This window comes from Crotalus tigris, unplaced genomic scaffold (assembly GCF_016545835.1).
Source record: "Crotalus tigris isolate CLP2741 ecotype Arizona unplaced genomic scaffold, ASM1654583v1 scf7180000017644.4837335, whole genome shotgun sequence".
Lineage (NCBI taxonomy): Eukaryota > Metazoa > Chordata > Lepidosauria > Squamata > Viperidae > Crotalus > Crotalus tigris.
The window spans coordinates 3,937,501-3,949,979 of NW_024096536.1; the positions used below are offsets into that span (position 1 = coordinate 3,937,501).

The 12,479-nt window shown below is 45.2% G+C and overlaps 1 protein-coding gene across 7 annotated transcripts in view; it reads right to left on the bottom strand.

The window, feature by feature from the left end:
- LOC120304721 (activating transcription factor 7 interacting protein) overlaps positions 1–12,479 on the bottom strand; it is a 131,158-nt gene that overhangs the window by 73,404 nt on the left and 45,275 nt on the right. The window lies entirely within an intron of this gene.

The following is a 12,479-nucleotide window of genomic DNA, read 5'->3' on the forward strand; positions in this document are numbered from 1 at the left end:
TGCTTACAGATCAATTGCTTTATAATCTGCCCTAGCATACTCCTGGGTACAGATGACATTGTGAGAAGACAGCTCAATAATCTAAATACCTGAGTTGTTCTTATCACATATCGATCTTATTCTTAAAAGTCATATTTACCTTCAATGAGCATGAACAAGAAAAGTCTGACTAGACAATACACAAGTTGGCTGACTGAAAATGGTGGCTGAGATTGGTAGCACAAAGGCTGCTAGGTTTAGTGTTAGTGGACAGTGAAAAAAAACTGCTACAGATGTTGTGTTGGTTGACAAAGGCAAAGGTCTTAAAGATTCTGATCTGTTCCTGAGTGAGTGAAGAGTTCCAGAGTCCCAGGAAAATGACTGAAGATAGAGAGCAGGAAGTCTATGTGGTATGGTTCAAGTGGATGGTTCGACTATCAGGCCAGCTGGTGGGACTCAGAAGGAACACTGCAGGAAGTTTAGTTGGCATACAGACAAGAAATCCAGACTGCCTTGGCCAATAGGAGAAACTGGATGTGTACAGCAGTGGACTCTGGCTGACATTATTAGGCCATGGTGGGGATCTAAAGAGATATCAGCCAATAAACTGGTTGAAGGTGAATGGAATTGACAAAAAAAGGGTATAGTTCTGCAAATTACAGCTTTGCTAACAATAGCTGATTTTCCCATAACGGAAATGTCAAAACTAAGTTACTTTATAATTACTAAATCAAAAGACTAGAACACTACCCTACAGCTAAAAGACTACAGCCGAGAGGGGAAACAACTGGAATAGCAGTAGAGAACTCCAGCTGGACCCAGCCAAAAGCTTCAGTTGGAGGACAAGACAAAACCTTAGCTAAAGTCAGCAATCACCAGACCAACTTAACAACCAGGCCTATACAATACCACCTTTGCAAGATGCAGAGAAAAAATCAACCTGCAGTGGCAGACTAACTCACTCTCCAACACTATTTACCACCCCATGGTTTGGGCCAAGCTATCTGAAAGACAGAGGTATAAGAGTCAAAGGACGAAGGGATTGGTATTTTTCCCATACTGAATGGTTAAGCAAATATCCTGTTAAAATTACGTCACCATGGAGAAACTAGCCTTCTAAACAGGAGTCAAGTTTTCACCCTGCTCTAGAAAAGGAGCCAAGCAGCTAGAGATCAATAAATATAGATTGGGCCATTCCAAATTGCTGGCCTAACTTGGTAGCAGAGGAGGACCAACCCCAATTACCCTCAGACAAAGTGGCTCAATCAGATATTAAAATGCTGAAGAAAAATACATTTCAAAATCTCAAGTACTAGTACAGTGATGGTGAACCTTTTAAAGACCGAGTGCCCAAACTGCAATCCAAAACCCACTTATGCATCATCGAATGCTGGGTGGGTGTGTCCCATTGGGTGGGCGTGGCTGCAGTGGTAACGGCAGACTGGATGGGACTAAAAAGTTCAATCAATCAATTCCAACTTTGCAGGATCTTTTTTTTTCCCGTGAGAAGTTGAAATTGACTGATTGAACCTATTTTATTTTTTGCACACGGCGGTGGAGGCCTAAAGCGAAAAGGATTTATAAAACCCAGCTGAAGGCCTAGGACTGGGGCGACGGCGCACGTGCCCACAGAAAGGGCTCTGAGTGCCACCTCTGGCACCTGTACCATAGGTTCGCCACCACTGTACTAGTATATTTGCTTTCCTATTTCCTATATGGTTCACGTATACCACAATCATCTACAGCAGACATGTCAAACACAAGGCCCGCGGGCTGGATCCAGTCCAATATGTGGTACTGTCCAGCCCAGGGACCTGCTCTGGAAACAGCGAAGGGCCAGCCTGTCCACAGAAGCAATCAATAACAATCAGATTCCAAACTCTCCACTATGGCCAAGACCAAAGAACTGTCCAAAGATGTCAGAGATAAGATTGGGACCTACACAAGGCTAGAATGAGCTACAAGAGTATCTGGGCCGTATACCATCAAATCTTGGGTGAGAACCTCCTGCCTCAGCCAGGGCATTGAAAATGGGTCATGGATGGTATTCTAGCATGACAATGACCCAAAACACATGGCCAAGGCAACAAAGGAGTGGCTCAAAAGAAGCACATTAAGGTCCTGGAATGGCCTAGCCAGTCTCCACAACTTAATCCCATAGAAAATCTGTGGAGGGAGCTGAAGGTTTGAGCTGCCAAACGTCTGCCTCGAAACCTTAATGACTTGGGGAGGATCTGCAAAGAGGAATGGGACAAAATCCCTCCTGAGATGTGTGCAAACCTGATGACCAACTATAAGAAATGTCTGACCTCTGTGACTGCCAACAAGGATTTTGCCACCAAGTATAAAGTCATGTTTTGCGTAGGGGTCAAAACATTTATTTCACTCATTAAAATGCAAATCAATTTATAACTTTTTTGAAATGCGTTTTTTTGAATTTTTTTATTGTTATTCTGTCTCTCACTGTTAAACCTACTATTAAAATTATAGACTGATCATTTCTTTGTCAGTGAGCAAATGTACAAAATCAGCAGGGGATAAAATATTTTTTTCTCTCACTGTAAGAAATTTCACCAAAGTTTATTTTAAAAAAACTAATGTATTTTCCAAGTATTTTCGAAAGAGGCCAGAGCAATTACCTTTTACAGGCTTGTTGCTATCTGACACATCTTCAGACATCTGTCTCCAAAGTCACAATTTAACATAGAAACTGTCAAGGTTCCGACTGATGATCCCAACATAGTAAGCACAGCTGAGACATTCCAAACTCTAATGCAAAACTTTACTGAGTACAGCATATCGGCACTGATGAATAGAAAACCAGCTCTGGCGAAAATAGCGCCAGAACAGTAAATTAAAAGTGTAGAACCTCCCTTCCTCTCTGATAGTGCAGGTCATACTCCCCAATTAAGTGTCAGAAATTTGTTATGAGAAAATTCTTCAGTTCCCAGCCAAACGGTTCTTCGATGATCTTGGTTCCCAGTATGGAGCATTTGCAGGTACACTGAGCATTCCAAGCATTCCCCCTCCCCCCTGCATCTGTAGGCAAGGTAAGAAATAATGGCTGAAGCAGAATAACCTCTTTGATGCTTGGCAGAATTATAGAAATTACTTTGGTCAGCATGACCAACACATCCAACAGCTGTACACCAACTGAAAAGAGGGCAGGTGGAATCTGATGTCAAAGTCATTGTCCTAAAGGTAACCCAAAGCATCCATGAATACATCAGTAAAATGATACCCAAAGATGAGTTGCTTGAAAATGCCTCAGGCAGCAGCACACCTGGGAAGATCAAGCAGAGGAAGTGCCATTGGCAAGACAAGACCCTACATGGGATGCACCATCAACAGACAGCTGAGGTGGTTGACACTGGGAAATCCTACCAGTGGCTGAAAAGGACTGGACTTAAAGCTAGCACTGATCATAGCAACACAAAAAAAGCACTAAGCACCAGATCTATAGAAGCAGGGATCTACCACGCTCCACTCAGAGAATAGGTTGAACAAGATTGCCTGAGTTGAACCTTATTCCAAAGAAACAGCTAGCACAGGGATTAAAAGATGCCAATATTGTAATATCAAATATAAGAACCAGCTCACTGCAAGAAACAAACCAACTAATGTATAGCACAGCTGCAGTTATAACTAAATAGCTAGGATGCAAAATCAACAAAGACAGACTCATCTTCTGATGTCTGAATACAGATCTCACAGTTCCGCTACTCATGAAGCCATAAATATGGCTATGAATTGTAAACACTCCAACAGATCTGCTTATCTGGCTAGTTTGCTGATGGTTTGCCTTAGTTTTTTGTCTAGAAAAAACTGAAGCTGCAGCAATCATGAAGAAATATTTATAATCCAGGCTACCAGTAATATTTCATGTGCTCATTTCAATACACTACCCATTCTTCATTCAGCAATATTTTTATCTCCTCTCCTTTAAAGACCATTAATTTGGAGATTATGACTGTTACTATTTCATTAATACTACAAGTACTGCTAACCATTACTTGATCTCTCTGAGTGGGAAGTAAATTAGAGTTCACTAATATAAGGGATGCTTTAGTTTTGGCCAGTTCCATTTGCTCAACTATTTCAATTAATACATCCAGAAGGGAACACTGAGATCTATGGCACACACTGTAGGAAGCATCCTTGTAATTCTTGTAGAGACACTAGCCACTGGGTTGCTAGTATACAATTCCAAGTAGAGTGATTTGTTGACTTATGAAGCATGTCTGGGAATGTGTCAGCATTAAGATCTTAAAAGGGGGGGGGGTGAGATTTGCATTATGTTCTCATCCAAAATACTAGTCCACTTCCCATCAAAATTCAATGAGGAAGTGGACTCAGACTGTGTATCTCCTGACTCTCTTTTCAGTATCCCAAAAGAATATTGAAATGTCTTCATTACTGTAGATGTTTAGGGCGAAGAATCCTCTTTCTGTTTGTAGCGCTTTCAGGATAGTTGTCACCTACTTTCCCAAATACTTTTTCTTGTATCCCTTGAATGCCTTGAATCTCTTTTTGCTCTGGAATATGTGAAGAAGGTGGAGAATGGAAAAGAGTGATTTTCTCTGCCCTCTCTTTCTGACTTCTGGAGCAGCCTATTTAAAATTGCATGTGACTTTGTTCTGGAAATGTTCTTATTATTTGCTGGAACTGGAGTTAAGCTCCTATGACTGTTTGCACAGATTTTCAATTCCCCTGCTGGCATTCTGGCCATAGAAGAAAGGTGGTCCATGCTGTTTGTGGCCTGGTGTGATGATTCCCTTGGACAATTCCCCAGATACCTCTGTAGATGTCAGCTTAGGGGAGGATGAGCCAATTCCTGGCAAGTCAGGAACTAAATTGTTTGATGGCTCTGAACAGCCATCTGGAATGAATTTGGCTGAGGCTCCAGCTAGGGAAAGCATGCAATTGCAGACAGCCAGGGAAGAGGAGCAACTGCCTTCTGCATCTGATCAGAAAACACATAAGGCAGAGAAAAGGTAGGAGCAGAGAAAGTCAGCCACACTACTTGAGAAGAAAAAGGCCCACCCATATTGATGGGCTGCATCACGACCCCGCTTCTCACGCAGCCCAGTTGTTGGATGACTCCATGGGGGTTTGCCTCCAAATGAATACCATGTTTGAAGACCTGATCAAGGTATAAACAGAGAACCAGCAGTTGAGGGAGTTGAAGCAGCGGCATTGCCCAGTAACCGAATATATATATCTGACTTCCGGTTTGGTTTATCAGTCAGGATTTGAGATGAATTGAGGAGGTCCTCATGGACCAATTCCAGGAGGGCCTGTCCTCTGTTTCTGGACAGGTTGGCCTAGACGGGCTGTCCTAGAACCCTGCACACCTTAACGTACTTATGCTTGTGCATAGATGGTCAGCTCCAACAGCAAGGGTGAAGTGACAAGAGGCAGCTGCTCCAATATCCAGGATGTTTCTCAAGGAGCCTCAAACCCCAAGGAACACATGCAAGTGGGGGGGGGGCTGACATGCATCAAGCTGGCAGAAAAGGATCGGAGGCGCAGAGGTTTCTGCCTGTACTGCGGAGGCCCCGGTTATCTAGCTGCTAAGTATCCTGCAAAGAAAACTGCAACAGTAGAAACTCCTCCACCCGACTTAAACGGTTTACCTGGTCGGGTGATTTCTGGGGTGGGCCAGGAGTTAACACTACCACCTGACATTTGGTGGTGGCCATGATGTTGACTTTTCTCAGAGGTGCAGAAGTTCTCACGCAAGCCAAGGTGGACTAAGGGCTGCCCACAAATTTCACAGACACACATTTTGCCACTAAGTGGAATGTGCCACCTGTTTTGGTGGAAACCGAAGGCCGGCTGCTCCAGTCAGAGCCAGTAGCCACGGCTACCAAGCCTTTTCAAATGCATATGGGAAACCATGTGGAGCAGTTGGAGTTCTACATGGCAACCACTCTGCATTTTTCAAGCATGTTGATTGGAATGGCTCCAGGCACGACCCATAGATCGTGTAGTCGGACGGGGTCATTCAGCTGTACAATCCTAAATGTCGTTCTCATTGGCTTCACACGTGTGCCACGGAGAAACCTCCCATTTTGTTTTTGGATACCCCCTTGAAAATTGCAGATTTTGCTAAGGTGTTTGGGGAGAAAGAGGCCGAGTAGCTCCCACCAAATCGGCCCTATGATTGTCCCATCGACCTAGTTCAAACGCCAAGCTTCCAGTGGATCAGATTTACTCCTTGTCTGAGTCTGAGCTCGAGGACTTTATTGAGAAGAACTTGAAGCACGGCTTCATCCATCCATCAACATCCCTTTCAGAGGCCCCATCCTGTCAAGAAAAAGTTGGGGGAACTGAGGCTTTGCTTTGACTACCGTAAGCTTAGTTCCTTTACCACGAGGAACCGGAACCACTCCTGTTCATCCTGGAACTCATGGAGCACTTAAGGCAGGTACAGCTCTTCAAGAAGTTGGACTTGCAAGAACTTACAACTTGGTGAGAATCTGCAAAGGGGACGAGTGGAAGATAGCTGTCTGCACCCAGTACGGACATTTTGAATACATGGTGATGCCATTTGGACTCACCAATGCTGTGTTCATGCACCTCACACACATGCTCCGGGATCTCATAGACACCTTTGTGGTGATCTACTTGGATGACATCATGGTATACTCATTTTCAGCCAAAGAACACTGGTCCCATGTATGAAAGGTACTCCAACACTTGCGAGAGAACTATCTCTTCCCAAAATATAAAAAGTGCCAGTTTGCACAAACCACCATTGATTTTTTGGGCCACCAGATTTTGCCTGAGGGCATTGCCATGGACCCATAGAAGATCGAGGCCCTGCAGTCTTATCATCCCTTGCACCAAGTGAAGGATGTTCAGAGGCTCCTGGGGTTTGTTAATTATTATCTGACATTTATTCCCCAGTTTGCTGTGATGACCATGCCCTTGACTCGGTTGCTGCAGAAAGGGGTGAAGTTCATGTGAGGGTCAGTCGAGCAGCAATCGTTTGAATTTCTGAAGAAGACTTTTGCTACGGACACCATTCTTCGCCACCCTGACCCGTCATGACTATTCGTTGTGGAGACAGATATGTTGTATGCTATGGTGGGGGCAATGTTCCTACAAGCCTCTTCCCTTGTGCTTATTACTCGTGCAAGCTCAATCCTGCCGAGTGGAACTACGCAATCTGGGATAAGGAGTTGCTGGCAGTCAAGGTGGTTTTCAAAGTGTGGTGGCACCACCTAGAAGGGGCTCGGCACCAGATCTGTGCATGGACTATTGGAACACAGCCAGGAAGCTCAACCAGTGGCAGATCCGATGGTCTCTTTTCTTCACCATCTTCAACTTCCAAGTAACCTATAGTCTGGGAGGCTGGAGCCAGAGAGACGATGCCTTGTCGTACAAACTGGAGTACACCAGTCAGTGATCCCAGTGGAAAGGTTCGCAGCAACCTGAGAGTCCGTCGATCTGAAAGAACAAATCAGGCTGGCACAGCACAGAGACTCATTTGTCCAGGCCAGAGATGTGTAGACAGACTCAGTAGAAGGCCCATTAGACCCTTGGTTGAGGTTTAAGGGATCTATGTGTTAGAGAGACCCTAAGTAAGTCTGATCTTGCGCCAGTATCATAATAACCCGGCAACAAGGCATTTTGGCCTGTTCAAGACTTTGCGCCTGGTGGGGTGGATGTTCTGGTGGCTCACTAAGATTGCCCATTTTGTACTGTCCGTGGGATTGCCTATGGCGTGAGACACAGCATGGCTGTGCGTCACAACATTCCTGAGCCTATAATGTCGGATCAAAGTAACCAGTTCGTGGCTACGTTTTGGTGGGTGCTCTTGGAACTTCTACAGGTAAAGATGTCTCTCATCCTCGCATCATCCGGAGATGGACGGAGGCACGGAACGAATGAATGCCATGCTGGAGAGGTATTTGCATTGGCACGTGAATTTCCAGGACAACCAGATGGATCTGCTGACACTGATGTAGTTTGCATACAACATCGAGCATGTCTGACTCGCATGTCTCCTTTTTTGGTGATCTACAGTTTCATCGCATTTATTCCCTGCGATTGCCGCGGATTCGCCAGTGCCCATGGCCATGGATTTCCTGTAACGAGTGTTGGGGAAACAATGTAACAGGGGCCATGGAAGAGTGTAAAAAGTTTGTACATCGGCACCATCGAGATATGCCTCCCTTGGCAGTTGGTGAACATGTCTAGCTCTCCACACAGTCCTGCAACCTTAACCATCACTTCCTAGGACCACTCCAAGTGGAAGGGGTTGTAAACCCAGTGTGATGACCAGGGCATGGCACAGAGGCAATGCTGTCAGTTGGCAATTCAAACCGCTCTTTAACTGCTCTGGCTGCAAGTAGTTTCACATACAGTCTGATTAGGAGAGGAATTTACTCAAGGCCATGGAGATAACAATGACACATACATCATAAACCTAATGAGTCTGTATGAATACACGCTTGAGTGAGCAGTTTCAAAAGGGAGCCAAAATACAGTCTGAGATCTACTCATGACTGGACTTAATTGTGACAGTTCTAGGTTTTGGTGAAGGGAATTGCTGGGGAATATTAATAAAGTCACTAAACCATAGTTACATATCTGTGTGAGTGAGCTGGGCAGCATACCTGGAGATGTTGGTTGCTACTATACCCTCTTTGCTGGCTCAATTAAGGTTGCAAATCGAGGACTGTACTTGCCAAACAGTGAAAAGAAAAAGGAATGCTGATTGTTGAAGAATAGATTTTGAAATAAACGGAATTAGCAGGGATGGCAAAATTAACTGCTTTGATTAGAGATAATGGAGTAGACAGCTTTATTAGAGACTGGAAACCGTTTGTGGACTTTCCATGTGCTAAATATAACATTAACAAGGATATGAAGATTTGTTTAACATTTAGCTCCAGGGTAGGCAATCTTGGCTCTTTTATGACTCATGGACTTCAACTCCCAGAATTCCTGAGCCAGCATGACTCCGCTTGGAAACCTCTCCCTTTCTCCTCAGAATGGCTGGCTCAGGAATTCTGGGAGTTGAAGTCCACGAGTCATAAAAGAGCCAAGATTGCCTACCCCTGGTTTAGTACTCTCTCTCTCTCTCTCTCTCTCTCTCTCTCTCTCTCTCTCTCTCTCTCTCTCTCTCTGTGTGTGTGTGTGTGTGTGTGTGTGTGTGTGTAAAAGGGGAGGGGAAGTTACTGTTTTTTTCTTTTCTTTTAGCACCCAGGCTATGTTAAATTTAATTGGTCATTTTTCCTCATTTTTTGTATACTTATTTTTTTCTTTTTTTATTAAGAGTCGAATGTATGCTTTTGTTTTGTTTCATTTTGTTTGTTGTTCTGTTTTGTATTTTATTTTCTATGATGAAACACAATATTTCTTTAGGTAGATCCACCTATACGGTCTTCATTGTCATCCTCAGTGCAATTGTCTACTGTATGCAGGATCCAATCTGAGTTGGTCAATGGAACCAGAGGTTTAGCCTTCCAAATTTTCAGGCTTATGCTGGAGTACATCCACAGGGAACTTCTCTCTCTCTCCAGAATGTGTGCACTACACATAGGATTTATGTGGTGACTGGTTGTGTGTGGCTTTTAGTTGATAATTGGGGTGTTGATGGCTGGCTATTAGTCATTTGGCTGTTGTTTCATTGTGCTGCTAAACCCTTGGCTCCTAGGTAATGAATAAGCTGGTGGTAAATCCGCACTCCTGTTGACTGACAAAGGGCCTGTTTCTCAGGCTTCAATCATTTCCCTATTTTTGTCCCTGCTTAGCCAACAATCTTAGTAGCTATGAAATTGAATGCGTGTCCTTGTTCATTGTAATTTGAGGCTACCAATGAGTTCGGATCTCCTTGTCTTTGGCAGTTACGTCTATAGTTTCAAAAAGAAACTTGATCATGCAAAAACTGACTTGGATGTAATAAAAATAAATATGCTACAATAAGAAGTAAGTGACAAAATAAAATGCTGTTTCCAGTTCTCATTTCTGTATAGTTGAAAATGCTCACTTCATTGATGTGGTTTAGTGACTTCCAGCCAAGATCCAAACTGCAAAACAGATGCTATACAGAAATTACTAATGTTGCATACATTGTCAGTTGCGAGATCCTGAGTTACTCAAGGGAGCAATTGTGATTGCTCAGGGCTGCCTGTAGAATTCCCCAGATTGATGATTCTAGATAAACGTAAAGTTTCCCCTGTCCAGTTGTATCCAACTCTAGGGAGCAGTGCTCATTTCCCTTTCTTAGCTGAGGGAGTCAGCGTTGTCTGAAGACATGTCTGTGGTCATGCGGCCAGGATGCCTCTATACTGAGGTGCACGGAACACAGTTACCTTCCCACCAAATGGGTATTTATCTGTTTGCATTCACATGCTTTCAAAGTGCTAGGTGGCAGGAGCTGGGGCAAGTAACGGGAGCTCATCCTGTCGCATGTCACTTGGTTCTCAAACCTGGGCTGACAACTTTCCAGCTAACAAGCCTAGCATCTTAATCATTGGGCCATTGCCTCCTCTCATCACACACGCCTTATAATTCTGGGGAACCTCAATTTGCTATCCCTGGGATAGGCTTCCAAAGTGGCTCAGGAGTTCATGGCTTCCATGATGGCCATGGGCCTCTCCTATGTCATTCTTGGCCTAACTTAAGCCAATGATCTTATCCAGGACTTGGTTTTCTTGTCAGAGCAGTGACAATGTGATCTAAGGGAAGAGCTTTCTTTAAACCATCTCTCATGATCAGATCACACCATGTGACCAAGGTTCTCTTGTACTATCCCCCTCTGCAGGGAGGCTGAACCCATTCGATTAGTCCATACCTGGTGACTGATGGACCCAACTGGATTTCAAAGAGAGCTGAATGAAATACCTGCTGCTACACGGTCTGTCAAGGCTACTAAGATCGGATGTTTTGCATTGACAACAGATGGAAATGTAGCCATCTTTTTCCCTTTCACTTTTACAGTTAGATGATGCTGGGAGGAGGGGGGATGTGACTGAGATTCTAGCTAGACATAACTAAACTTAGCGTGAGAATCAAGGTTACTGAGCCCAGAGCTGATAAAGAATTAACGGGCTGGAGAACTGGAGAGGAAGCTCGCGCTTCAAGCGAATTGGGGAATGTGATTTATAAGTGTTAATTGGAGGAAGGAATTGTGCTTTGATAATATGTGCCCAGGGGAGGGGAAATCAGTTTTTGGCTTCGATTATGCAGTACTGATATTAAGCTACTCAAATAAAAAATTCTTTAAGGTAAACAATGCCTTGAAGTTCTTTTGAAGAGTTTCATCTGTCGGAACCATGACATTAAGCCAAAAACTCCAATTTTTTCTTAACTATCTTGGGGTCCTGAGCCCCAGACACTGTCCCTAGAATCGAGGGATAAGCCGACAAATATTCGGGGAAGATATCAATATGGAGAAAGAGTGCCTGAAACCAGCACCCTGGCGGCGGTTACTACCCCAGAGGGGGAGTGATAGCCAGTGTGCCGGTGGAGAAGGAACTTTTTCAGGCCTCCCAGCTGGAGGCAAAACCCAAGCCGCAAGGACAGATGATCTGCTTAGAATGGACCCTACTCAGCAGAGACTCCCTTGCTATCATCAAGTGCTTCAAAGGCGGATGAGGTTGAGCTGCAAAGAGGGGATTCCCGCATGTCGCATTTGTCAGACCGGTGGAGAACCACGAATCATCTGCTGCTGAGGACTCGGGTGAGTGGAAGTACCTGTCCACAGCCCATAGTCAGTCAGTAGAGAAGTTGATGAAAAGATTTGAGGAGCTAGAGATGAAGAGTGGAGAACAACCTTCCCACTCCCCATACGCAAGCGATCATGATGCTCAGCGAGGCAGCCACCAACTCCTACCAAGGGGAACCCCCAGTCTGCCATGTGCAGAACAGGAAGCCTCCCTGTCTTCGAAGCCATTGACTGTGGCCTCCAGCCCTGCGGGGAGATATAGGTCCAATCGTTGCCCCTCCCAGAGCCCAGATCGCCGGCGGCGGGATAAAAGTCCGAACAACATGCTTACCGGCGACCCAGCAATGGGGAATGCCGCAGCCTTCCCAGGTGGGAAGCCAGCAATCGCTGGCAGTGCAGCAGCCGAACTGGGGATGGCCACAGCCTCTGAATGTGCAGCAGCAGATGGGGGCCCTGCAACAACTGGGGATGATGCAGCCGCCAGGGGGTCAGCAACTGCTGGGAGCACTATAGCAACTATGGGGCTGGCTGCAGCCTCCGAACGTGAAACAACTGCTGAAGGGCCCGCAACTGATGGGGATCCAGCAACAATTGCCTCTGGAGCAGGAGGGCCTACAGCAACTGGGGGCACTACAACCCCCGGCATGCCAGCAGCAGTGGGGATGGCAGCAGCCCCCACCTATGCAGCAACTGTTTGGATGCCGCTACAGTAGCTGCCGAGACTGATGGGGTCACAAAGCAATTGGGGGTGCCATAGCCGCCAACAATGCAACAACAGCTGTGGGGGTGGAAACAGCCCCCGATGCGCAACAACTGC